At 42.7% G+C, this 25,885-nt stretch overlaps 1 protein-coding gene across 1 annotated transcript in view; it reads right to left on the reverse strand.

Moving 5' to 3' along the window:
- The window catches only part of PAG1 (phosphoprotein membrane anchor with glycosphingolipid microdomains 1), a 144,109-nt gene that overhangs the window by 49,538 nt on the left and 68,686 nt on the right, over nucleotides 1–25,885 (reverse strand). Inside the window, exon 4 of the mRNA XM_015425437.1 lies at nucleotides 1,312–1,371. The gene's annotated coding sequence lies outside the window, so the exon portion shown is untranslated. The remainder of the gene's footprint in view (nucleotides 1–1,311; nucleotides 1,372–25,885) is intronic.

Genomic DNA, 25,885 nt, shown 5'->3' on the forward strand with positions numbered 1-25,885 from the left:
CCGGCTCTGAAGGCAGGGCCGAGCGGGGAGCCACTTGGCCGTCACCACTCTGCCCCCCCTGCTCGCCGCTTCCCTCCCAAGCGGCGGTGGCTGCTTTTTCTCTCCCCCTCTGGCTCCGAAGGGAGGGCCGTGCGTCGAGCCGCTCGGCCCTTGCCGCTCTGGCCCCCCTCCCTGCTCGCCGCTCGTCGCTTCCCTCCCAAGCGGCGCCGGCTTTTTCTCTTCCCCCCGGCTCTGAAGGGAGGGCCGTGCGTCGAGCCACTCGGACGTCGCCGCTTTGGGCCCCCCCCTGCTCGCCGCTTCCCTCCCAAGTGGCGGCCGTGGCGGCCGCAGAGCGTTCCCTGCGCATGCACAGGGGACGCTCTATGAGTTTCGGGGGGATTTAAACATCCCCCCATCTTTTTTTCCAGGTTTGGGATTTTTGTGCACACGTGGGGACCGGCCCACATGCGCACAAACCTCTCCCTCCCCCCCAGGTCCCCCCGATGTGCGGATTTAAGCATCCACACACCAGGGGTCGACTTGGAAATTAGATATATAGATAAATGCCAATCATCTAGGTAAACAAACAGCCTTCTTGTTTGACTACGTAAGCCAATACCCTGAATGTCAAAGGTGAAAGGTCTGATAGGTACAACTTCATTTGTCCACTAACTTTAGGAAATATGTTGGGATCCTGCAGTCTTGGGCGCACCAGAATAGTTTCCCCTCTTTATCACCCTCTCTGCATTCCTTGCAAGAACATAGCACTCTAAGAATGCTTTTTAAAGAAAACCCTTCCCAAGCACTGTGGTCTCAATTTGATTTAATTCCTCTGTTCCCCAGCTTGTACTGTTCTCCAGTTTTAAGTGAACATTAAAAACAAACAGGGCAGGTCACAATTATAAAAGCCCTAGCATTTCCTCTAGTCTGACCCTAAAACCTGCCTAATTCAGGATTCCATTTACAATATAGGACAGGCAGATGGTTCTGGTGGCTCACAAGCCAAACATGCCTTACATCTGACATTCAGATGTAATCTACTTCTAACCATTTAGCTGTAAATGGTTAATAGCCCTGTCCTCTCTGATTAATTTGCCTTATCCTTTTAAAAACCATTCTAAGCTAGTGGCCACCACCACATTGTGTGGTAAAGAATGTCATCGACTAATTATTCATTGTAAAATGGCACAAATATGCACAGACCAACAGCATTAGTTACAGCATAAAACAACTACATGTCATTTGAGTAGCAATATAAATATGTGTTGGAATAAAATTAGTAGCAGTATCACAAATAAATCAAGAACTTGTTAATACAAGAGGCTTACTTACTTCACAGCTGCATTCCCCCTTGCAGTCACACAGTTTCAATGAGGAAGCAACGGGTATATACTGAAAAAGAAGAACACAAGGGTTGAGCAGTGGAGACACCATGTACTTCCTAACCCAAGAAGATACCAGAGTTGAAGCTTTCGCATGTGATAGATGGGAGCTACCCATGAAATTAGAAGGAAGTTCTTGCATAAGCTGTAACTCAATATGAAAGTCACAAATCTGGTACTTTGCATGTGGTACTAAAACCGAACACAGCAATTAACAGAAGAATAATTAAAAAAACCCATTTTCTTTGACTTGCTAAGAAAATCCAAAATAATTTTGTTAAAGCATTGACAACAGAGTTAAGGAAGTTCAGGCTCGCTCTGTAAGCTAAAACAGGAGTTGCACTTTCTAAAAAACAAACAAAAAGATAGTAGATTCTGGTCTTGCAAAATGAAAGACTTTGGCATCCAGTAGGTAATTAGTTATTGGAATTCTCTGCCACAGGGTGTCGTGGCAGCTGCTAGGTTGGCTGGCTTTAAAAAAGGATTAGACCAATAGGCTGACCAATGACAACAAGCCATAATAACTTTATGAAGACCAACAACTTGGGGGCAACTGGGGGCTCTGTACCCTGCCTGCAGGCCTTCCAGAGGTATCTGGTTGCTAAACGAGACGGACTAGGCGCCTCATCTAACCTACCTGGTTCTTATGTGAAATTTGGATAAGGTTATTTTGACAACACATATATCCCCCAAACCTGTATTTGCTGGTTAATAGTAACATAGCAGTGGAGCAGCTAAAGAGGTGATATTCTAAACCCTTCTCCCATCATTGATTTTGCCCTGTGACCCTTTCTTAAAGTTGGGGAGAGACACACCTTCATGTCAATTTCAGCCTACCAACACCCTTCCCCCCTCCATAAATTAGCATTAAGTGGCAAAGATGGGCTTGGGAACTGTACCATGCACATTCAGCTTCAGCTGCAGAGTGCATTTTTTTCTGTCAGGTTCTTTTAGGTATATGGGTGGCAGTCCCTCAATACAGATGTCCCGGAAGAAGTCCTATTAATTTCAGTGGCAAGCCTGCAGAAATAACTGTTGAGGACAGCAGCAGCCAAGCCCTTCAGTATAAAAAGGAGCAGGATCTTTCTGGGAAAGGTTTAATAAGGCAGTCAGACATTTTTCTAGGGCAGCTTCATCCTGAGGCTACAGGAGTTTACATGATTATTTTTAGAGATAAACCTCTGTGTTCAGCATCTTTTTGGAGAAAAATGTAGCATTGTAATAAGACACAATTCTAAAGAGATTTCAACATGAGTTATTTTTGCCCCAGGTCTAATGCTGTGGGAGTTTTTTTTGTTTTTCTTTTCCTTGTCTCCCCTCAGCATCATAGTACATTTGTGTAGCTCCCAATGCTTCCTTGGCTTTTCTCCAGTCTTTCTCAAACCTGCTTTTCTGTGAAGTTTTGGAACAGCTCACAGGAAAAAGCCTGGATGGCTGCTGTCTGAGGGGGAAAGTTCAGATTTCCCCACCCATATGACAGTCAGTTTCCCTGCTCCCATTGTGGCCATTCCCCCCCCCCCCCCATCAGAGGTATTTCTTTCTTTATTTTTTAAAAAGCCACAACAGTCAGTTGAATCGTTATATCAGTATACATTTACAAAAATCTGTAAAACACCTTCTCTGGATTCCTACCTTTTTAACAAAAATAGTATTCCTGTAGCCCCTTTTGTCGCAGAGCTCTAAGGAGAAAGGCGTATCTGTGTGACTTACTTTTCAAACAATGAAAACTAGGAATTAGAATAATAGAATCACAGAGTTGGAAGGGGCTGTCCAGGCCATCTAGTCCAACCCCCTGCTCAATGCAGGATCAGCCTAGAGCATCCCTGACAAGTGTTTGTCCAGACGCTGCTTAAAGAAAGCTGGGGGGGGGGAGAGATCACCACCTCCCTAGGCAGCTTATTCCACTGTTGAAAAAGGTTTTCCTAATATCCAGCCGGTACCTTTCCGCCCTTAATTTAAACCTATTATTGTGAATCCTATCCTCCGCTGCCAACAGGAACAGCTCCCTGCCCCCCTCTACGTGACAGCCCTTCAAATACTTAAAGAGAGCAATCATGTCCCCCTCAACCTCCTCTTCTCTAGACTAAACATTCCCAAGTCCTTCAGCCTTTCTTCACAGGGCTTGGTTTCCAGGCCCCCGATCATCCTCGTTGCCCTCCTCTGCACTCCAAGAACCTGATACACAGATTGTTGTGACGTTATACAGATATAAAGGTATTCATTGTATGATTTCTTTTTTAAAAATGGGGAAAAAACCCAACAACAGAGTGGCCTAAGGGAGCAAGGATGATTGCTATTGGGGGTTGGGGGCAGGGAAACTGGAGAAACCTGCCATGTAGAAGCCCCATAGCCACTGCATTGAATTAGCAGCCACGGCATCAGTGGGGAAAGCACAGAAGTCTGTCCCCTGTGTGGAAACCACCAAAATCTTCTTCAGTACAGAAAAGCCATCTGTCGCAAGTAAATAGACAGGAATACTTCATTACACATACATATATATTTTATATGAAGAGGGAAATGGTTTTGTAATCTGTAATAGTCAGGAAACTGGCTGGCTGAATGTACATCTGGGGCATGTGCCCAACTATTTTTGACTCACATGGATGAATCTTTTGGTCACTTCTCTCCAAATTCCAGAACACCCCATGGAGGCAAAAACAATTAGGGTCTTGTAGGGGCTCCTGTTTCCCTTCAACAGGCTTTCTCAATGCAAGCACCCTCTTGTTTCAGCTCAAAATGCAGAGACCATATTAGATACAACAGAGACACCTTAAAAGTGTCCTAATAGGTATATGCCTCACAACACTTTTTTGATTTCTCCATGTAGGACGGCTTTTGTGAGCTATCGGGAGCCTGAAATTAATTAACACAATTTAAAACTTGCTGAACTAAATTCACCAGTGTGATAAAGCCAGTAAAATTAATGGTTTGGATCCTATCAACCATGAGTGCAAAGAGTTTATGGGATGAATCTCCCCCTCCCCTTCCTCCTTCCTCTTCCCGTGCTTCTTAAAAAGACCCTCCCTTTGAAATGGAGCAGAATGCAGCTCAGGAGACTCCAACAAGGAAGGAGAAAATGGCAGAAGTTTCTTCCCCTCTTGTGTAACACTTGCTCCGTTTTTGGAAAAAATTGTAGAAGAGAGAAGCATGAGATTTCTGCCAATTTCCACTCAGGCTCCAGCCCTTAATACTGCATCCGACTCATTCTCAAGAGTCCCGGAATTCAGCAGCGTCTTGGGGGCAGATGCAGAAAAGGGAGGGAGAAGGCAAAGAGATCGCTCTTCATTAATGGACTATAGGATCCAGCCTAATGTAATGTATTCCAGAAGAGAGATGCTTTGCTGTTCACAGCACTTTTAATTACCTTTGTCCATTTAAGATGCAAGTTGCTTCTCATCAGCAGCTGAGGTTTAAGCATGTAATTCCAGTCTTTCCTCTCATTACCTTCGAAGTCCAGTAGTCTTCATTACCACCACAGATAGAATTTCAAATGTTGTCTTCCATTTTCCACAAAGCGAATTATGCAAACTCAAAAGTGCCTTCCAGTCGGCCTACCATTCAGCCCCATATTTGATGTGAAACCTTCACTCCTGGACCCTTAAAGCTCTTTGTCTATAATTGGTAGAACACTGCATACACCCAGACCATCCCATTATCTACTATGGTTTTATCCTGTGCCTCCTACAAGGAAAATGGGGTGGCAGAACTGGTTTCCACCCTTCATTTTAGCCTCAAAAGAACCCTGTGAGGTCAGTCAGGATGAGATATTGACTAATGGCTAGATGTGAGTCCAGTAGCACCTTGGAGTATAAACTTTTAAAAGTCAAAGATCATCAGATACCATTTCTCCCCAATCTGACAAAGGGAACCTTGACTCTCAAAGATGTATCGGTGCTACCGGACTCAAATCTAGTTGTTCTACCAACATGGCTACCCTCTGAAATTGACTGGCTAATGTAACTTAGCAAATATCAAGGCAAAGAGGGAATTTAGACCTGAATATCCCTATTCCTTGTTTTAACCACTCCATTCCATGGGAAGATCGTTGCCAGAGAGGCAGTATGCATACCCCTTCTATGACTCTTACTGTATTCAGAGCCAGTCTGTTCTGGAATCTTTCAATTAACTCTATTGAAACCAATGGGGATCATTTCTAGAAAATATTTTAAAATTCAAGTGTAAAAGTTTCAACAAGCAATACTGTACTTCCAAACAATGGGACACACATTGCACAGAAACAAGTCTTAGTTTTCCCCCAATTGCAGTTGGAACCGCAACCACCATGGCATGGCAAATTCCAGAACTGTAGCCATGCTATTCTGTGCCACCAAAACAACTAAGGGCCTTGTGGCCCCTCAATGACTGATTTGCAGTCATTGCAAATTTGCAATGTTTAAGGGTTCGTGTAAAGGAGACTACTTCATCATATTAGTAGCTGTGTGATGCAGGTAGTTTCAAATCCTTATTCAAAACTGTCACACTTTTTGTAATTCATACCTAAACTCATAATATGTGAATTGCCTTTAACTGTCTTGGGGGAAAGTACAAAACAGTCTCCAAGCAATCAATAAATGATTTGGGCTGATTGGTTTCCCCCCCCTAGAAAGCTTCCTTAGCTATTCGCCAACTTTTGACAGTTAACTTGCGGTCCTTAGAGCGAAATCCTAGATGGTTTTGGCAAGCTGTTTTCAAGGGCGACAGGGCAAGGACTCTTGTTGTCATGCAGCGTGATTCCACAGGTCCACAGTGCAATGTGTTTGTGCTACTTGGAACAGTTGTTCCTTGGAGATTAAGACACAACAAAGTCGAGTGAGCCTCACGAGAGCAAATCCATGCTTGCAAACCCACAGGTGGCCTGAACCAGATTCATCAGAATAAGCTTCCAGGTATTCAACTGCATGCAGCTTCGACACTACAGATTACCAGCTTCCCAGTTTCTTTTCTCTTTAGATGATCATTCTAAAATGTAGCACTTCAGACTGGTCTGATTTTCAAGCCAGCAGCTTTAGAAAGTGGAAGTACACACACTACAAAAGGTCAGGGACCTCTAAACTGTTTTCCAGTGTCTAGGGGAACAAAAAAATCTCTCTGCTCACTTGACAGCCGTGAATATAATAGGTTAGCCTTTTTAAAAAAGAAGTTTCAAAGTGCTTTTTTTTAAAAAAAAAAAATCTGAGCCGCTTGAAGGCTCAAGAGATAATGAGCAGAAAGGCCATGTAGGAAACACGTCTGAATTACTATGTAAAACCTTAGCACAATTTATAATCCACTAGTCTCAAAAATGCCATACGAAAATTGGTTAATAAACACAATTTGCACTATATGTTTTTGTTGTTCCTCAACAGACAAATATTCGTTTGTCAGGAAGAAGCACGAAGAAGTAAGAAACTATCAGCACAACTCTAAAGCAGTACAATCCTGAAGTTGCCCTTTTCTAACTCCCCTCAAGTCAATGGGCTCAGGAGGGTGTAAACTCTGTTTAGAACAGCACTGGGTATCTGGAAGTGTGCAGAGCTATGTAAGCCCAGCGGATGACTCCACACTAACACATCAGCAAAAATCCTCAAGCCCCCGTTGCTTATAAAGATTTAACTGTCAGATATAATGCAACAGATAAAGAACCTAAATAGCTTTCTCTTCTTTGCTCAGGGTGGCACCAGATCTAAACCTAACAATATTCTCAGAGCCAGGAAAAACCAGACAGTTGCCTAATGCCTACATATAGTTCAGTTGCTGTTTTGAGGTGATAAAGCTTACTAGCAATATTAGTTAATCCTTATAAAAGCAAGAAGAATTACCTGTAGTTTAAAAATGCTTCTCCTCCAGAAGCGCACGGCTTGTCAGCAGCAAGAAAACTCCAGAAGAGCTGCTAGAGGCATGGCATGCGGTGAAGTCCCTCTCAGGGAATCCAGTTCTTGGGATTTTCAGATTCCTGCCTGCTCTGGTCCTTTCTGAATCTGTATGCGCAGCACAGATCCCTACCTTATTTGGCTGCCAAGCCTATTACAGTGAGCAAACAATGCCTTCTCTGTCAGAACAGAGAATCGTATCACAAAGACACTCCTCTCATGTACTGCTCTGGACTTTTGCCTCCTCCTCTCCAGCCAATCTAACCCGGGTGAGAGCGGATGGAGACAAATCACTTGATATTTGGGTGTACTCCCCCCCCCCCATGCCAGTCATTATTAAAATAGCAGAAACATGATACCGATGCTTTTTTAAAAAAAAACAAAAAAACAGAACTTTACATTAAAATGAAATGCACACGTTCAGTCTATACTTTCATCCCAAGTGATCAAACGCACAAGGAGCGTCTGGAATATTCATTTTTGGGGAGTCCGGAAAGTCTGCTTCAACTCATCAAGAGTGAAACAAAAGAGCAAGAAGAAAAATCCCACAGGGTGTCAGCAGAGCGTGGATAAATCCTTCTGCCACTCACTGTGTTTTGAAATGGATTATACGTTTTGGTCTTTGAACCAGGGGCTCAGCTTCTGGAACAGAGCACTTGTATTATGAATGATAGTGCAAGAGTCTGAAGTGGGATTTGTGCAATGGAAGTAGATGAATAAAGCTTTGGATGATTGGAAGCTTACTTTAGCTTCTTAGAGCAAGGAGAGGAATCTCAAGTAAACATAATGGATTCCGGGGGGGGGGGATACAAACAAATGCTGCTATCCCTACTGGCTTCAGGACATTTGATTGATAAGAAGTTTTCTTTTTTTAAAAAAATCTGCAGATGTCATTTAAGCAGGTCCTCTGGTATCAATAAAAGGGACTGAGACATTCAGTTAAATGTGCTTCCAGTCTTGCTGTGGGAAACTGACAACGGCAGCACAACCTGCAGGAAAGATGTCTGCATTCCCTCCTGCCAAAGTGTCTCGCTGCCAAGCCGTCTGTACCTAGTCTATGTTGATTTTATGATGTCTGAAAGCACTTGTATTTGATTACACCCATGCCGCGGCTACACAACTATCCCTGGGCCATCCCTCTGCATTTTTCTGCAAAGAGTGCCTGAGGCGGATTGAGAGCCACCAGATGCTGCAGATAAACAGGATGGCTTTCCCTCTAGTCTGCCCTACTTTAGAGTTTCCCAAGGGCATTTGGGTTGGTCACTGCTGGAAACGGATCAAATAGGTGGCCCCGGCACAGTCTTTCTTAGGTTCACACAAAATGTGTCTCACACTTCTGAGCTCAACTTGAGCCACTTCTTTTTTGCAGATTCTGTAAACGAGATTAATTGAAACTGAGCAGAAGGATGCCCATGTAGCTTTCATGCGCATTCACTTTTGCAACCACTCTCCAACCAAAAATGATGGGCTCCACAGTGGAGCTGGTCCCATGCACAGGCAGAACAGTGTCAAGGCAGCCAAGCAGTTAAGCCTGGCACATTTATTAATTCGCAGCTCAGTGACTGTCATAATGGAGGCCCTCAGTTTTCACCCAAACAAGCTCCTAACGAGTGAAGCATGACACTTGTTGACAGTCCCATAATGGGAAGTTTGTACCACTTAACATTTGTGACTGCAGCACATAATCTATGCAAAACTTTACAACACAAGCAATTGTCAGAAACAGCAACCAACTCTATTTGAAAGGCAATTGTGAGCTTCAACTCTGATTCCAACTTTTTAATCTGAAAGATCCATCAATATTATTTTCCCCAAATTAAAAAAAATCATTTCCTAATGCAGCAAAACCAGCATCATATAACCATCCAAGGACACCTGACACTATTTGCACAACCAAATAAATGGCAAAAAGAAATAACACATGCATTGTACCATTTGGAAAAATGTTTGTAGCTTAAGGCAAAGCAGAACTATTTTTTTAAAGGTCAAATCCTATCAAGGTTAGATTTAGAAAAAAAGAAGTGCAGCGCTTTCATGCTGAAATGTAAGCTCAAAGAATACTGTGCAGGAACAAGTGAAATGGTTTTGGAGGTGATGGAAATAGTGGTCGCCTTAGAGCCCTTTTACTTCATGTGGAAGATATTTTTATTCATGTTACCATCAAAATAGAACTTTATTTGCGAGAGGAACAGGGAAACCATTGAGTTCAGCATCAGAGAAACCCATTACCTCAGGAGAAAGACAAATATATTAAGAGAATGCTGTCAACTCCTACTATCCAAGGCACAAAAATAGTAGTAATTATACTGGGTGACAGAAAGCCAGAGAAGGTAGTGATTCTAGGAACATCATGAAGGTAAACTCTGTTTCTTGAACCACAGTGTCAGCAAATACAGACATCCCCCCACCCCGAGGGTTGAGTTTTGTTATGAGTGCATTATTTTGCTGTTAAGTTTTATATTCAAAACACACACTCACAACTTGGGGCCAAACTCGATGTGATGAGACAGCCACGTGTCCCAATCATGTATAAAAATGCAAAAAGCAGCACACCAGTGTGAGTAAAACTCTCCACCATCCGTGTCGTTTGTTATCACAATTTTATCCTGTCCTTCCCCCAAGAACATTCAGGGCAGTGTACACCATTCTCACCTCTCCCATTTTTCCCTCACAAAAACCTTGTGAGTTAGGTTAAGGGGGGAGAGGGGAAGAGAGAGAAAGAGACTGGCCCAGCAAGCTTCCATGGCCGAGTGGGGATTTGAAACTAGTCTGACACTCTAACCAAGAAACTGCTATGCTGTTTGCGCTCTATTATCTGAAGCAGTTTTTACTTCAGCCCACTCTAAAACCAAATGACAGCTGAGGTGAGGAGAAAGGAGCTTAGAGTTCTGAGAGGTAATGTAGGGGAAGAGAGGCGGCTTTGGCTTGTCTTGTTGCCATGTAACAAGAAGTCCCCGCTTTTATACATGTGGAGAAGATAAGAAAATAAGAGCACATAACAGATCCATCATCATCACTAGTTTGGTCTTCACATCCTGACCCACTGCCACTGCCAAGTCAGCCTTTTACCATCTGCAGCTGGTGCGGCAGTTGGTCCCTTTCCTCGACCGCAGTGACTTGGCCACAGTGATCCATGCGACGGTCACCTCGAGGCTAGACTACTGTAACGCTCTCTACATGGGGCTGCCTTTGTTGCAAATCCGGAAGCTGCAGCTAGTGCAGAATGCTGCGGCCAGGCTGTTGATGGGTCTTCCTAGAAGGAAACATATCCAGCCTGTGCTGAAAGCACTGCACTGGCTGCCAATAGCGTACCGGATTCGTTTCAAAGTGCTGGTTCTTACCTTTAAAGCCCTACATGGTCTGGGTCCAGCTTACCTAAGGGACCGCCTTTCCTCATATGTTCCCCCGCGAGCACTTTGGTCCAGGACGCAACATCTCCTGGCAATGCCAGGCCCCAAAGAGGCCAGGCTGGCCGCTACCACGGCCAGGGCTTTCTCGGTGGCGGCTCCTACCTGGTGGTACGAGTTCCCAGAGGAGATCCGGGCCCTGCGGGACCTTGTACAGTTCCGCAGGGCCTGTAAGACGGAGCTCTTCCACCAGGCATATGAGTAGGAGCCGCCACTACCATCACTATTGCTCCATCTTAACCTGGCCCTGGATGAGGGAACACCAGCGCTTCCCGGAACAGATGATGCTGAACAGTTAAAATACGCCATCTGTGAAATGTCATCTTGAACATCTAGAGCACTTTAGTTAGTTAATAACTTGTTAATAATGTTTTTGTATTGTATGGATTTTAAATGGTTTTAAATATGTTTTTATATTGGCGTATGCCCCTATGTAAGCCGCCCTGAGCCCGCATTGCGAGGAGGGCGGGGTATAAATTGAATAAAATAAATACAAAAATAAATAAAGGCCTGACCCCTTCTTTGCACAGGAGCAGAGTGCTTGAATGCAGTGGGAGCTTCATGGGGCTCAAGAGGGCTCTGCTTCATGCTTCCTGTTACAAAAGGGGCATATAACACTGTCATTCTCTAGAGTATGAGGTGGAGTGTGTGAGGTGGAAGTAGAGAAGCAGAATTTATTAAATTTTACTGGGATTCATCCACGTTAGAATGCTCTGTTTTCCCTTAGGGAAGGTTCAAGTACTTAGGTTGCCAGCTGAAATTTAACTTCTCAATCATTGGCAGCTATTTCAAAATTTTATGCCAACAAACGTAAGGACATTGTCAAATGTAATCCATCTGACTTGTGTTCTCATATGCAATTTAAAACACTGGTTAGTAGAGATGGGAAATTGGTTTTCATACCAGGAATTAACTATTTAATACATTGGTTTTTAAACTTGCAGGCCAGGGGATAACTTAAGATGCGTTTTGAACCATAGCAACAATAAAAAATAACACTTAAACCTTCCCCTCTGAAGAAAATGCTTACAGTTACTTCCAGAACAAATATTCATTTACTATTTTTCTTCTTCTTCATACATTTCCCACCTTTCTCCCCAATAGGGACACAAAGCAGCTTACATCATTCTCTTCTCCTCTCATTTATCTATTATCTTCACAACCACCCTGTGAGGTAGATTAGGCTGAGAGAGTATGTCTGGACCAAGATCATCTAGCAAGCTTTTAGCAGAGTGGGGATTTGAACTGGGATCTCACAGATCCTAGGGCAACAGTCTAAACTAGGGGTCCTCAACCTTTTTGAGCCTGTGGGCACATTTGGAATTTTGAAATGGCATATTTCAAGAGAGAAATATGTTTGGTGTAGTGGTTAAGTACACAGACTCTAATCTGGGAGAACCGGGTTTGATTCCCCACTCCTCCACATGCAGCTGCTGGATGACCTTGGGCAAGCCATAGTTCTCTCAGAGCTGTTCTCTCAAGAGCAGTTTCTGTCAGAGCTCTCTCAGCCCCACCTACCTCACAGAGTGTCTATTGTGGGGAGGGGAAGGGAAATGAGTTTGTAAGCTGCTCTGAGACTCCGAGTGAAGGGCGGGGTGTAAATCCAATCTCTTCTCTTCTTCTTCATATTGGGTGCAGGAACAAAATGGCTACCACAAAATGGCTGCCAGAGGAGGCAGAGCCAGCCACAGAATGCTTGCCACAGATGACCTTCAGTAACACAGTATAGATCCTTGTTTAAAAGAATCTGCACAGGCAATCAAATTGCCAATAGTCAATAATCAGCCTTGCTGGGCAAAAGCCTGACCTGTCCAAACTCACTTCCTAAAAATACTTGATGGGCACGAGAAAAGATGTCAGCAGGCACCACGGGGCCCATGGCCACCCCCTTGGGGACCCTGGCTTGAAGCATTACACCACACTGGCTCTGGAGACAATGGAGATTTAAAAGTCCTTCATGCACTCCAACACATTTGTACTATACTCATGGTGTGAGCAGAAATAGCTGGCAGGCATTCAATCATGGTCAGACCGCTGATACCACTTCTGGCACGTGTTCTATACATTTATCAAATGCACGTAAAAATGCAGAGGCAAAACACAGTGCAGTTAACAAAACCAAACTGTTGTATAATCTTCAGACCACCGGCTTGAGATGTTGTAGCGACTGCCTGAAAGTAACCTGTCCTTTCCAGTTTCAACGATTATATGGTTTTAATTAACAATGGTAAAAATGGTTCAAAAATGGTTTCTAGCTGACCTTGTAACCACATCCTGTGCACTGAGAGGTTCCTGGAAGCAAAACCAAAACAAAACTCTCCCCAAGTAAAGATGATTTGGTCAGAGGAAAGTGCAACTGCTTTCTGCATTAAGATGATGGCAGAGGCTTTCCGGATTTCACCAAGAAGATTAACATAATCTTACTTCCACCTACTCAAAATAATGAAGCACAATTTGCATAATATGCAGATCTGTCTGATCATGCAAATTATTTGTGCTGAATTACTGTGACAAATTTACATAATTCCCAAAAGAGACTTTATCCCTGTGTCCATTGGGTAGCAGAAGAAAGGGATGTATCAGCTTTGTTTTTTCCTGGTAACACCTACTGTCAGATCTGTTTTCTCAGGATCTCTTGAAACAAAAAAGAAAGGATATGGTGGTCTGTATAATTGCTCCTTCATGTATTCATGCATGGCCTTCCTTCTATAGGAATCCTAGGAAAAGATATTTTAGGGGTTGCTTTGAAGAATGAAAGCTGGTAAGGCTTGTGACTATCTCACCCCATATGGTATTTCAAGAGCTTGACATATGTTAAGTTTTCTGATACTATGAATTCGCTTACTGGGGTACTCTCAGGCCTATGTTCTGGTGCAACCGCTTCTGAAAAACTGCAGAAAAAGCCTTCCTCAAGTTGGCAATTTGCCCACAAAGTTTTTTGAGTATTAGAAACACAGAGCTGGAACAGACCTCAAGGGTCATTTAGTCCAACCCCCTGCACAATGCAGGAAATTCACAACTCCCCCCCCACTCCCCCAGTGACCCCCTGCTCTATGCCCAGAGGAAGGCAAAAAAAAATCCAAGATCCCTGGCCAATCTGGCCTGCAGGAAAATTCCTTCCTGACCCCAAAGTAGCAATCAGCATTACCCTGGGCATGTAAGAAAGGACCACAAGAGCTGAGCACCAACTCATCCCTTCTTGCCCTCCCTCTCATGATCTGCCTAAATTCACAGAATCAGCATAGCTGGCAGATGGTCATCTAGTCTCTGCTTAAAAACCTCCAAAGGAGAGTCCACTCTAACAATCAGGAAGTTCTTCCTAATGTTTAGCCAAAACTCTTTTCATTTAATTTCAATCCACTGGTTCTAGTCTGACCTTCTGGGGCAACAGAAACAATTCCAATCTGACAGTAGCAAATGCATAGCATGGCAGCAGATATATACAGTCAACTTGCCAAGAACCAACATGACCAAGGTTCTCTTTGAAGACATCATGCACTAACTAGTTTAAGGAATAAGTCCCCAAAACACCACTTTTCATAGCTGGAATCAACAGATTTCCATGTGTTGAACCAGGCTTGTAAACTCTTCCAGTCATGTCCTGATCACAAGAAAGTTTGTGCTGAAATAGCTTCAAAAATTGGGTTGAATCTGGATGCATGTAGATTCTGGATACCAAACAGGTTCATACATGCCAATTCTTTGAAAAACTCAACTCAAAGTATCAAATTGGAGTTGTGAAGAAGTTCCATACTAAATCATTGGTGCAGCTAATGACCTTTATTGACTCTTCATACATGGCCAGCATATAATACTTCCTAGAAATTGAATATTTGTCACAAACATGAAATTGACCAAACTCAAGAGGATGGCAGAAGACAGGAGGGCCTGGCATGACGTGGTCCGTGGGGTCGCGAAGAGTTGGACTCGACTGTGCGACTGAACAACAACAACAACAAAATAGTATTTGTCAGTGGTATAACTGAATCAGGTGACTCCTGTTATTTCAGGAAGGACTTCGACTATCTTAACTTTGTCACAACTCAAAATGACTGCAGCTAGGGCATCCAGTAGGAATAGGGTTGCCAAACCCCTGGTCCGGGTGGGGGTTCCCCTGTTTTTGGGGGGCTTCTGCCTGCTGCCAGCCAGCTGGCCAGCAGGGGGAAGCCCTGCCCCCAAACAGGGACATCACATGGTGATGCTCTGGTTTTGGGGAAAAACTCTATGGTTTTAGGCCAAAACCCCCAGAGTTGTGCCCAAAATACAGAGCATTGCCACACGACACCCCCAACATGATGACATCACTTCCATGAGATGTCGTCATGTCAGGAATGTCATGTAACCTCCCCACCCATTCCCAGAATGCCCCCCAAATCCCCCTGCCAGCAACCCGAGGGGATCTGGCAACACTAAGTAGGAAGGAGATGAGCAGTCTCCTTGCAATAAATTTGTTCTGACTAGACAAGAAGGCCCAGCTCCTCTTAACTACAAGGCCTGACCACTTTACCATCTTTACTAATTTCAGTTAATTCAGTGCCACGTTTCCTCATACAAGCCTCTTAAAAGAAATCCCATCTTGTACATACACTGCCTGTTCCAATATATATTACATGCCACTTCCTGCATGCACGCTGGAGAGGCATTGCAAGATGAGGGCCAAAAATAAGGCCCACCATCCACCATGCCCAGCAAAGGTGGATTAAAAATAGGCTTTCAACCATCCCTTCCCCTTTTACTTTTGTTTTTCCTCAGTGTAGTACTGTGACCAATGTTCCCTCTAAGCTATAGAATCCTATGAGCAAAAATTCTACTTTGTGAGCTACTGGCATTAAAGTTGTGAGCAGGTGATTTGGCTACTGCATAAATGAGTGTGTTCTGGAGCCATCCTTCCTGAGCTGTGACAAAAATGTGTGAGCCGGAGGCTAAAAAACTGTGAGCTGGCTCACACTAACTCAGCTTAGAGGGAACACTGACTGTGACCCGGGCAAGCTGCCCTGTCACCTAGTATCACTTCTCTCTCTGTTCTCAACTACATCTTGTTAATTCCAACATACTAGAGGGAAACAAATATTAATATTTCTTGTGAGCATTTTATTGCTAGACACATTCTTTTGCCAGTGATACAAATTTCAAGTGTACTGTTCTGTACCTGACAGGCTTGGGGCCTTTCATGTTGTTATTTACATTTCTTAATTACATTCCCAATCAATCTTCTTTCTGCTCTTGTGACTTTCAAATGTATCAAAAGAGGCAATATGTATGGAAAGTGTAAAAAACAATCATTTTACCGTGTTGTCATGACCAGTAATAAAAATTCCTTAGATGTAGTTTGAATTATGCAGAGTATTTCGTTAGCTAAATCAAATTGCTAAGCCCTAAAAACACAAGGGAATAGTAATAAAAACACTTTTCTGACACGCCAGGTCTGATTAAAAAGCATGTCAAATAATATGCCAAGTCACTGGATGTCAATACAAAGGAGGTCTTTGGAAATGAAATATTCATAAAACTAGTAGCACACACATCCCCCAGAAGAGGGTACTGTGTGGTATGATTGCATATTACCATATAATTAAGATTTTTCACTATTAAACAAAGAGGAAAGATTGACATCTTCTTAACATTCCAATGACAACACTCAGAACAGCAGAAGTGAGCGACGAAGGTGAAAAATTACCCACCTAATGCTATTTTGTCACTAGTTTTCTGTCTTAGGACTTCTTTTTAAAAATTAGATAACTGCTGTTGTTACTTCTACCTGAGTTATACACACATACATAATAATAAGCATATTCATTTACTTTTTACTGGTGAGTACCAAATTTAAGCAGGTATGAATGAGAGAAAGCTATTTTGAATAAAAGGAACACAACACATAAAGGCCACTCTAAACATAACAAAACCACTACATAGAAATGGTTTCCGTACAGAAAATTATGTATGCAATTAATGTAAAGGCCATCAAATTTAACTAAGCGTACCTGAATTATATGCCATTCAGTCTTCCACAAATACCATTTTAATGCAAGAATTTTTTTTTGTCCAATTTTTTTTATTTAGGATATAAACATTCATAATCAACATTAAATTTTTTACATTTGTCCCTTTCATACCCTACCCACCTCCCTTTTCCCCTCCCTAATATATGGCTTCCCACAGTGCTTCGACCTCCTGCCCATCTCTTTATTAATTTTTACAACAACAATTTTCTTTTTGTAATTCACTAGGTAACTATTATTTCACTATAGTAATTATTTTTTAACTTATCCTATCTCCCAAGCATTCTATGATTAATAATTATTAAAACTAAACAAATTGTCTTTTACTTCCCAATACTTTTCTAAGTATTCTTTTAGATCCTTCCAGTCATTATAAAAATCTTCTGCTTCCATATTATTCAACTTTCTTGTCAGTTTGTCCATTTCAACTGAAAATAATAATTTTTTAATCCAATCTTCAATCTTCAGGACTTCTTGCTGTTTCCAATTCTGAGCATACGTCATTCTTGCTGTAGTTATCATATACCACATCAGAGTTCTCTTTGATACATTAACCTCTTCCATTTTTAGTCCCAAAAGTAGTATTTCTGGTTCCTTTTTAAATGTACATTTCGTGATCTTTTCCATCTCTGCATGGATCTCACTCCAAAATTTCTTTGCTTTTTCGCATGTCCACCACATATGGTAAAAAGAGCCCTCCACTTTTTTACACTTCCAACATTTGTTAGACATATTGATATTCATATTAGCAATCTTTTTCGGTGTCATATACCACCTATACATCATCCATTTTAATGCAAGAATTTTGAGTGTTCCAACTGACACTGATATTTTATACTATGGATCAGCAGCTTCATTTGCTGCTGGACCATGAGAAGACCTCTCAGTGGTGGACCAAGCTCTCAGCATCCTCTCCCTTTCTTTTGTCTGCCCAGCCTTCCTTTCCTTCATGAACAAAGCACCTTCTAAGAGCTGCCAAACAACAAAGAAGTTTCTCCTTCTGTTTTGCTAACACCACACTCAGGCTAGTCTGATTCAGTGTTAATTGCACAATCTGTCCTCCCCATGCAATGGATTACCTTCTTCAGCATCTTCAACCACCTCTCCCATTTTATTTGCAGAGCCTGCTTCCTACTATTAGGGAGGTCACTTTTTCTACAAAGAGCCCCTCCACCACTGCCATTGCTACCGCTGCTCTTGAGATCGTAAAAGTCACCTTTCTTTAACCACATTACTGGGGAAAAAATCCCAGGCTACTTGCTTCACCAGCATCTTATCAAGTTTGTTCCGCCCCCCAAAAAGAATGTGGATGAGAATACCAGAAGTGAAGCGATCAATTAAACAGCACAGAAAAAAAACACTATAAAACAAAAGCTTTTAATTTTAAAATGTATATTTACTTCATTTATACCGCACTTTTCTCTACAATGAGGCTTACAAAGTAGCTTAAAACATCATCCTCCCTTCCTCCATTGTATCCTCACAACAACCCTGTGAGGTAGATGGGGCTCACACAGAGTGATTGGTCCAAGGTCACCTGGCAAATTTCTATGGCACTGTAGAGATTGGAACCTGGGTCTCTCAGATCCTAGTCCTACACTCTAATCACTGAGTCATGATGGCTCTCTTTGTGTGTGTTTTAAAGGGTAGAGCAGATCTTTTCATAATTGTTTCCTGGGTCTTTTAGGACAGTGGTGGTGAACCTATGGCACGGGTGCCAGAGGTGGCACTCAGAGCCCTCTCTGTGGGCACGCGTGCCATCGCCCCAGCCAGGCCCAGACCATTGTTAAAGTGTCGAATTCTCTGCCAAATAATTTTAAGTAAATGAAAGCATTTGGGATTGCTTTCCTTACTTTGTTTGGATCATCTTAAGTTAATGTATGAGTTGTTTTTTCTAAAGTAAAACCTCAGTATTCAGGTTAAATTGCCGTGTTGGCACTTTGTGATAAATAGGTGGGTTTTGGGTCGCAGTTTGGGCGCACGGTCTCTAAAAGGTTCGCTATCACTGTTTTAGGAGATGGATGAGCTACTCTGCAGGAGTCAGTGAGCTACACAAACTACCTGTTGGAAACCCCTGGACAAGCTATATCTGTCCATAGAAATGCATGAAATTCAAGGGTGTTACAGCTTGTATTTGGAGCTGAAGGAGGAAAGAAAACCACAGCTTGAGAGACACTTTTTTAAAAACTGCTTAACGAGACATCACGTGTTAAGATGCCAATGAGACTTGTGGTGCTAAACAAAGCAGCTACATTTATTTTTGTTAACTAGGAAACGGAAATAGACCATTTAGCAAAACTCCCGAATACACAGTTGGTACTTTGAGAAGACTGTGAAATGAAAGCAACCCAGCCAAGAAGGTAATATGACTAGAAATTACTCAAACAAAATAGCAATAGGAGTCTAGCAGCAAGAACCTCAATTTTACAGCTTATAAAGGACAATGACCCTTCTGTGACCACAACTCCAAATAAGTTATAGCAACATTAGTCTGTTTGCAAAACCCCAACTGCAGAGCATGAGGCTGTCTGAAGACATTTGGCAGAGCACCGACAGCCAGAAGGCAGAAGTCAATCTGACAGTCACCAGAGCATAAAAAAATTGAATTAATCCACTGTTCTCTTACTACTTCCCAGAGTAGTACTTTTTCCTAAAGAGCAGCACAGAAGTTTTTAACAGGGGACAGATAATTTGGGCTGAGGAGGTACAAGAAACAAATTACCCATATAGTACCAGATAGGACCAATTATATGTTATGGTAATATTTTTATAACTTTCTTTAAAACTAGTGTTCTGCTAAATAAAATCTGATTAAGTAGGGTTGCTGAAGGGCTTCTCACCACATCATTAAGTAGCACTTTAAAATGTCAAACTTTTATTATGTGCATATTTATCATATTTAGAAGGTTCATTCCTACAAAGCACATAGGTTTCTAAAATTTATTTGAATACCTTTCCTGTCCAGTTATGAAGGTTCTACATAGATATAACTACCTGAAATAAAACCGCATCCAAAGATAAGAAATATCAGTGGCAGACTATCGACAACACATATTTCTCAGACTGTATTTTGGCTATCACCAACCACAGAGAGATGCATTTTCCTTAGTAATCTAGCTCATCTCTCCAACTGGGGGCTAATATGTTGTAATGCAGAAGTGTTAATGTTATTTGGATCACTTTTGTCCAACCCGTTTTGCCCACAGGTCTCCTGGCTTCTTGGAGCTTGAAGCACTTGCTACCCACCTTTTCTAAGGTCTTATATTCTTACAAGTGGGGACCTGCAAGAAACTTGCGGGGCAGTTATCCCATTCCTCACACCTTTGCTTCCTCCCCTCTCCCCCTACCTCTCACATCTTTCTCCCTTCTGCCCCCCTTTTCTTACTCTCTATCTCTCCTCCATGCATGCTACTTCTCTCTTTCTGCATTTTCTTTGTTTTTCTGCCTTCCCACCTCATCACTCTTTCTGTTTCTGCACCCACCCCATCACTCTCTTTTTCTGCCCCCACCACTCTCCCAGCCTCCTGCCTGCTTCCTCCCCCACCCCACACAGCAGCAGCAGTGTAGGCAGTGCTTCCAGCCACCCACCTGCTTCCTCTCCCCCACAGCAGCAGGGGCAGCTTTCTGGGAATTGCAAGTGATCTACCAGCTACAAAAATCAATTCACCTTAGGGCTGCCAGCTCCATGTTGGAACATTTCTGGGGATTTGGGGGAGGAGCCTTGGGACAGTGAGGCTTGGAGAGGCAAGCAGCCTCAGCAGGGTATAATGCCACAGACAACCCTCCAAAGCTGCCATTTTATCCAGGGGAACTGATCTCTGTCACTTTGACAACAGTTGTAATTCTGGGTGATCACCAGCCCTCATCTGGAGACTGGCAATGGTAGTTCTCGTGGAGGAAATGGTTGGTTTGGAGGGTGGAGTCTATGGCATTATACCGGTTTGAAATTCCTCCCCTCCTCAAATCCCACTCTCCCCAGGCTCCACCCCTAAAATGTCCAGGAATTTCCCAACCTGGAGTGGGACATCCTATTTCTTCCCACTCAACAGCCACTTAATCTGCCTCTCTGTCTTCAGCTTTCCATCTCTACCCTCTCCCTCTACAGCTTCTACCTAAGAAAATTACAGTCTTTCTCCACAGTGGGAACCAAAGCAGGTTACATTGTTCTCCTTTTTATCTACACAACAACTTGGGCAGAGCCCTTTTTCACCTGCTTCGTGATGTCCAGGCTGATGGTAGTAATGGTTAAGAATTAAATAAATAATTGAATGTAGGATTAAGTAGGCTTGGTCTTTCACTGTTTAGGCCATAACTAGTTTCTCAGGGATAGGGGAGGCTGCTCATGTAGGTAGGGTTAAAGCAGTGAGCACCCTGAGCCATTGGGTGTGGGGTGTGATGGAGAGTGTGTCCTGAACAGGCCATCACTTGCTGGACGGCAGGATGGGGCTTGGGAAAGAGCACCTTTGGTGCTGAGCAACATCTTCCTGAACCTGGTAGCAGCTTTTGGAGCCAGTGTGGATTTGCCAGAACTAGAGCAGCCTGCCCTCAGTTATATATTAGCATACTTTATTCATGATGTAGATTAGCAGATTTGAACAAATTTAAATAAACTAGTTAAACCCACACTGTTCTCTCTTCATTTGAGTACTGGGGCAAAAGGGGACATGGGGAAATGAAGGAAATTTTCAGGCCAATGAGGGAGGTCCATACATTTTCAAAGGAACATGGGGTCTAGGGCTAAGGTCAGCAAACTCCACATCAAGTATGGGTGCTGAATAGGTGCAGCTGAGTAGCAGAAGGTAGGTACCAACTGCTACCATAGCAGCATTCGGAATAGGCTCCGTACAGTTCAAGGATACTGCTGATCAACATGCTGATCAAGGTATGCAAGTGTGGAAACTTGGTTTGTAGCTCCCAGCAGGGAAACACATTTTAATCCAGCACCATCTCTTGACACATGCTGCATTCCAGTTCATTTATTTACCCTTTAACTCTACAGAAAAATCTTCCCTTCTGGCTATTTCCCCTGGCCTGTGATACCCTAAGGAACGCCTTCATGTATTCCTCTTCTTTCTAGCAGCACTTTTTAGCTGCTCTGATCCCAGTTTGTTTCACTGTTGTTGTTCAGTCGCACAGTCGAGTCCAACTCGTCACAACCCCATGGACCACATTACACCAAGCCTGGCAGAGAGTTCACTAGCAGACTACAACTCCTTCCGGCCTCAGCTGCCCTACTCTTCATCTCTTTCCCAACAACCACACTGAGGACTCTCCCACACTGGTTCCTTATGTCTTTTTTGGTCTAAGACATGGATTGATGGTGGGGCAAACAAGCCCAATAAGCCCCTGAATTCTGGGTGTTGCAAGTGAAAAACCTTCTGTACTAGATAATTCTGAGGTAAATACCTCAGATCACTGTCTCTCTTAAGAATACACAATGGCATTACAGCCTTTTCTCCTGAACCACAGCACTAAGGTACAGCACCCATACTTTCCCCCTTCTACAATACTATTTTTCCTGAGTTTCCTTTCTTTTCTAAAGCTGCGCTGAATCCTTTTGAGAGAAACTCACTGTAGCAGCTGCAGACAGCTGTGAACTTTCCCATGGGGGATGCAGCTGCTGTGCCTGATAAATCAATGAAAGTTCTATGATGATGATGAAAGGGTCTTAGCTCCCCCTGAAATAAGATCATTTGCTGCTATTGTGGGAACTTGGGCAGCAAAACCGCTATTACATTTGTTCAATCCAAAGACTAATTTAAAAAATAGACAACCAATTGACTTGAAAGAAGAAAAATAAGACTAATAATGAATATTTCTGGCTTTGAAGGAAAGTCTGACTTCTCTGTATCATGTACAGTTGGTGGTATTATCTGTATTTAGCTCTGCTTTATCCTTCTTACTTTAAAAGATGAAACAGATGAGTGTAAAATATGGCCTCTTTCAACTATTATAAAGTCCACTGAACGATAACAACCAGAGAACAAGCAGAGTGTGTGAACAAGATCTTGCGGTATGGGTGGACTGTAAGTTAAATATCAGCGGCCAGTGTGAAGCAGCACCAAAAAAGGCTAATGCGATCTTGGGGGTGTATCAACAAAGGCATAACATCCAAATCGCAAGATGTTATACTTTCACTGTACACTGCATTGGTCAGGCTATGTGCAGTTCTGGAGGTCTCACTTCAAAAAGGATGTGGACAGAATGGAGTGGGTGCTGAGGAGAGCGACAAGGATGATTAGGGGCCTGGAGACCAAGCCCTATGAGGAAAGGCTAAGAGACTTGGGAGTGTTTAGTCTGGGGAAGAGGAGGTTGAGGGGGGACATGATTGCTCTCTTGAAGTATATGGGCTGTCAGAGGAGGGCAGGGAGCTGTTCCTGTTGGCGGCAGAGGATAAGACTCGCAATAATGGGTTTCAGTTAAGGGTGGAAAATACTGGCTGGATATTAGGAAAAACGTTTTTACAGTAAGAGTTGTGCAACAGTGGAATCAGCTACCTAGGGATGTGGTGAGCTCCCCCCCCCCAGCAGTCTTTAAGCAGCAGCTGGACAAACACTTGTCAGCGATGCTCCAGGCTGATCCTTCATTGAGCAGGGGGGTTGGACTAGATGGGCTGTATGGCCCTTTCCAACTCTGAGATTCTATCCTAACAGTATCGGTGGAGATGACATTTTGGCAATTATATAAGACTAACAGAAAACAACTGTGAGCTGAATATCCCACAAATATATATATACAAAAGGAGACTTCAATGAAGTGAAATGCATATATAGTCATATAATCCCTCATAGGAAAATACAGAAGCCAACAAGATCCATAACAGGAAAATACAGAGTCCAAAGAAAATATCCAACACTTTTCCTAGGTAGTTTTCAGTGTTTCAGACTTCTGGTCCTTCCTCAGGAACAAAGAACATTGGGAGTCTCATTCCATTTCCTTATAGGATAATACTATTCTGTTTCTTACAACGTTGGGCAAGGTCTACTAAGCTCTAGTCAGCACCTGTAAAGGCTGCTTCTATGTAACAGGACCAAAACATGCAAAGTAGGAGCAAGTCCCCTAAAGAGACTGCCAATGGTAGCCTTCTCAAGGACGTCAAGCTAGCAGGTGGCCAAATGGATAAGCAAGCAACACCTGGGTGACATAGCCATTCATACATGCATTCCTAACCAGTAGTCGCCTGCCTGCTCATCTCCCTCGGGCTGACGTTCCTTCAGAAGAGGCTGTTACCTCTGATAACCAGAGGAAGAAAGGCAGTTAAACAAACAGGGTGGCTGATTTGGGCAGGGGTACCTTAAGGAAGACAAGCAGGAAACATTGACAGCACCCCACTGATAGGGCCCCAAAACATGGAGCCACTCATTCTTCCTCTTCCTGTTTTGCCAGTGGCTGCCATAGTGGCAAACGGCTGTTGCAGGGAGGAAAGAGACCAAGGGATGAGAGGCCAGCCTAAGGAAGGAGAACTGTGGGGAGCCAAGGAGCTTGCACTAGCCCTGCACCCCTGCACATCCCTGCTCAATTATTTTACGTTCCTTTGATACCATGCTAATTCTGGAGCAGTGGTAAAGGAATCAGGAAACAGACGCTTGTTTAATGGGCTGGAGTAAATCAATACAAGAACTTTCAAACAAGGGCACTATATTAAGACCATCAAACAAACATACTCAGTAATAGCTCAAGATGTAATTTATGACCTCATAAATGCCTCCGATAAATGAGTACCCTTCACTGCCTGGGTCCCTCAGTTGGTTTCAGCTTTGGAGCCAACTTCCATCTCTCCAGTGTCCTTCGGGTGTCTTATTTATATATTTATTCCAGCTGTCTCTCTCCACCATTTCCTCTCCAAGCTATGCTCGCTCATGCTTTCAATTCTCTTAGTAAGTGATGAGTTAATATGACCCCCACACACACACACCCACACACTGATTATCTCTCTCCCATTTGATGCACTTACTTTTAAAAAGCATAAATGCCTTGTGCAAGGCAGAGACAGAATACATCAGGAAATCCCCCTTAAAAAAATGGCTTTTAAACTGATTCAGCTGAGCACCATTTTGCATTGCCCTCCATTATGGAAGGGTAAAATGCTGATGTTACTTTTATGAACCCATTAGCATTCTAACATCTCTGGTTGGTATAATCACACTAAGTCATATCTACTGGCTATCTAACTCACATGATTCTAATGCATTCATGGTGATCACAAGTCCAAATTTATGTACATAAATCACCAGAACAGGATGGGTTTGTTGAAATCATGCAGACAAATGCTACCCTCCTGTCCCTCCGTGGCTTTTGTACTAGCTACAGAACCTGAACAGACGTAACCTTCTAGCTCTGCCATTCAAAATATGGGTGCAATTCATTTTTTTCCTTAAAAATTGGAAGTGGTGGTTGAATGAGTGAATGATGTTAATTTGCGGTCAAAGGCCATTTATTAAAATATTACGTGCTTGTTAAATACAAGCAAATTAGCTTTCAGCTCTTTTTTTTTTTTGGTCCCCCACAGGGGAATTTTTTTTTTTTTTTTGCATTTTCTACACTCTACAATTATGGGATGGGGGAAGGGATACTAATACCCTAACACTAATACTATGGGTGATGGGTATAGGAAATCTAATACATAAATCTACTGGATAGGGGAAGGAGTACTACAGTTCTAATCTATTCCATCTACTGGATTTGGGGAATGGGTAAAGACTAATACATGTCACGATCTGAGAAGTTATAGAAATATTGTTTTTAAACCTAATATAACACAATATGTTAAGATTTGATTCAATTATTAATACATATTTAGTAGCTTAACACAATTTCTGCCTTTAATACTATTGCCTTAGTTCTAGAGTCTTTTCTTCCTGCGTTTCTTTATTTTCTGGAGTTTCAGAGAGGCCGCTCCTTTCTCCGATTCAGATGATTCTGATGACGTGGAGGTTTGGCTTGTTGAATCCTGTGAGTAGGATTCATCTTCTTCTTCTTCCTCCCCATCCGGTTTTAAGTTCTTTTCCTTCTGCTCCTTTTTGGTGTTAAACACTTGGTTCATAAATTTTTCCACTTTTGGAACAGAGTCAATTTTATATTTTTTCCCCTTGAAATTGAAGCTCAGCCCTTCCGGGAATAACCATCTATATGCTATTCCCTTTTTTTTTGCAGAGCAAGAGTGAGCATCCTGTAGCGTTTCCTCTGTTTTCTAACTTCGAAAGGGATGTCTTTCAAAAATTTTACTTCTTCATTCTTGATTTTTAAGGATTTTCCCATTGTTGACTTTA

The sequence above is a fragment of the Gekko japonicus genome, unplaced genomic scaffold (genome assembly GCF_001447785.1).
Source record: "Gekko japonicus isolate JY-2015 unplaced genomic scaffold, Gekko_japonicus_V1.1 scaffold301, whole genome shotgun sequence".
Classification (NCBI taxonomy): domain Eukaryota; kingdom Metazoa; phylum Chordata; class Lepidosauria; order Squamata; family Gekkonidae; genus Gekko; species Gekko japonicus.